Source organism: Cebus imitator, unplaced genomic scaffold (genome assembly GCF_001604975.1).
Source record: "Cebus imitator isolate Cc_AM_T3 unplaced genomic scaffold, Cebus_imitator-1.0 Scaffold24, whole genome shotgun sequence".
NCBI classification, from domain to species: Eukaryota; Metazoa; Chordata; class Mammalia; order Primates; family Cebidae; genus Cebus; species Cebus imitator.
The window spans coordinates 13,223,680-13,226,827 of record NW_016107339.1 but is presented as its reverse complement, the minus strand read 5'-3'; positions in this window follow the sequence as shown (position 1 = coordinate 13,226,827).

Below are 3,148 nucleotides of genomic sequence, written 5' to 3'. Positions count from 1 at the left end.
CAGAAAGTGAAACTGCAGATAAGGGGGGACCTCTGTATTTCAATAACTGTAGTTTACATTTCATTTTATGCATTTACAAATATCATCAGACAAGATCCAAAGGCTTCACCAAACTGACAAAAATGCTCATGGCACATAAAAAGCTTAAGAAGTCCTGATTTAATCATTCATTCAATAAACATGAAATCATTCCTGGAACCATCTTCTGTTCTAGCTTCCTCACATTATGTTGCTCTGCTTTTCCTTCTGGTTTGAGATCTTCCATTGCTTCCACTTCTTATTCTTGCTTCCTGTATGAGGCTCTAGCCCAAAGCTCAATCCTTCACCCTAAATTGTATTTATACCCCCTCCTTTATAAACCTCAGCTACCTTCATGGCTGATTCAAACATCACTTCAACAGTAAGTCTCAAATTTACTTTTCCTAATCTTTTTTTCTCCAACTTCAGTCTTGGATCTTAAACTCCCAGCTGTGCCTAGTAACCAGAATAATATACCACCCAGAGTCAGCTGGGTTCAAATTCCAATTCTACTGCTTACCAAAAGTGTGACCTTAGATAAATAATATCTGCTATGGTTTGAATTTCCCCTCCAAAACTCTTGTTGAAATTAATTGCTATTGTGACAATATTAAGAAGTGGGATCTTTTAAGAGTTAATTAGGTCATGGGGTCTCTGCTCTCATGAATGGATTAATGCTGCTATTGTAGGTATGGGTTCCCATTTAAAAAGGTATGTTCTGGCCCCCATTCTCCCTCCATCTCATGTGCTCGTTTGCCCTTCTGCCTTGGGATGATGCAGCACAAGGCCCTTACCAGCTGCCAATGCCATGCTGTTGGACTTCCCAGCATCTATTGTTTATAAATTACCAGTCTGTGGTATTCTGTGATAGCATCAGAAAACAGACTAAGACATCCTTTGCTTCTGTTGTTTCATTTGAAAACTGAGGGTGATAATATTCCAACCCCTTGTCATTTTAATTTGATGTTTATTAACACAGACAGAGCCAACCACTGGAAGACAGAGTTCCAATCTAACAACATAATTCTGATCAAGTCACTGGTTGAAAAATTTCAGTTACTCACTGGTTCCAAACTTAACAGCTGGAAACTCTCCATAATGTGTTCCCTAACATAAATTTACCTCCCATTTTCTATTTGCCTGCTCTACTTCTTATAGCTTATGTTCTGGCTAGATTGAACTAGACTATTTTCTGTGACAATAACCTGTGCTGTGCTGTTCTACTTCTGTCTTTCCCCACACAATTCTAATGTCTCAGATATGTTTGAAGGCATTAATTTTGTCTATGATTATTCCCCTATACATGATGCCCCATAAAACATACACATCGCACTCTTACCTAAGTCACATACTTACACATCAACTCACCTCAATATTTGCTCGATTTGTGAGGACCTCATATTGGCCAGATACTATGACAGGATCTGGGAATATGAAAAAGAAAAGAAAGCAAGAAAAAAAAGAATACATTATGGTCCTGCTCTCCAAGATCAAGGTCTAGTACTAGACAGAAACATGTAATCACACAAATGCTACTCACTGTGGAAAGTATAATCATAAGAGGAAGGGACACCAAAGAATGAGCAGTCAGCTCAACTTGAAAGGTAATATTAAGCTTTTCAGAGATGTTGGTATTTGGGCTTACATAGATTGGGGAAAAGCCTACTCCATATACAAAGCGTACATGTGTAAAACACAGAGGCGTGAAACGAAATGATGTGTCTGGGAAACAGTTCAATATAGCTGGAATATAGGGCCCAAGAGGAAGTGGCTAGACATGAGGCTCAAAAGCTAGGCAGCCTGTTCTGGCAAACATAGGAATTTGGACTTTATCGCATAGTCAATGAGGAATTAACATAGAATTTAAAAAAGAGATACGGCCAGGGCTATATTTTGGAAAGCTCTCTCCTGGCAGTATCATGGCAGAGGCAGAGAGGAAAGTCTAAAGCAGCATTGCCCACCAGAACTTGCAATGAGGCCAGGCATGGGGGCTCACACCTGTAATCCCAGCACTTTGGGAAACTGAGATGGGCAGATCACGAGGTCAGGAGTTCCAGACCAGCCTGACCCACATGGTGAAACCCTGTTCTCTACTAAAAAAACAAAATTTAGCCTGGTGTGGTGGCAGGTGCCCATAATCCCAGTTACTCAGGAGGCTGAGGCAGAAAAATTGCTTGAACCTGAGAGGCGGAGGTTGCAGTGAGCCGAGACCGAGCCTCTGCACTCCAGCCTGAGTGACAGACCAAGACTCCACCTCCTGAATGGGGGTGGGGGTGGAGGGGTTAGGGGAAATGGAAGGAAAAAAAAAAACTTCTTGCAATGACACAAATGTCCAATAATCTGTGCTTTCCCCTATGACAGCCACTAGTCACAGGTGGCTATTGAGAACTTAAAATGTGGCTAGTGTACTGAGGAACTAAATTTAAAATTGTGTTAATTTAAATCCAGATAGCCATGTGTCTAGGAAATAATTAAGGAGACTGTTGGTATAGCTCAGGTGATAGAACTAGGACAGATGAGTGAGTTGATGGATAGTTAAGAGGCAAAATCGTGAGTCTGAAAAGGTGTGAGAAAAGGATGTAAAGGTGAGAGAAAAGGAAATCAAGAATGGGCTCCCAGATTACACGCTTTGTGACTAAATAGCCACCATTACTCAGGATAACAGAAAAGAAAGAACAGGTCTAGAGTGTCTAGAGACTGCATCAATTATGAACATACTGGTGTCTGAGAGTTATTAAAGTAGGAATATTTAGTAGGAAGTTTAGCTGAGAGAGCTGTCTGAACTAAAGATACAGACTTGAGAGGCTTTGAGCCATAGAGTCAGATTACCTAGAGAAGTTTAATAGAACTAGAAGCAAACAGGCATAATCATAGCAAACATCAACACACGAAAAGGGGCTAAGAAGAAAAATCCTCTGAGACTGGAGAGGTACAGTTAGACAAACAGGAAAAGAAACAAGTGAGCGTGATCATAGAAATCAAGGGTAGAGAGAATGTCAGGAAGGAAACATGATCAAATGTGAAATGCTTCAGAGGTCAAATAAGGTGAGAACTGAAAAGTGCTTCCTGACTTTGCCAATTAGGCGGTTCTTGGTGAGATTTGCCAGAAAAGTTTTGGTGGTAGGAGCCT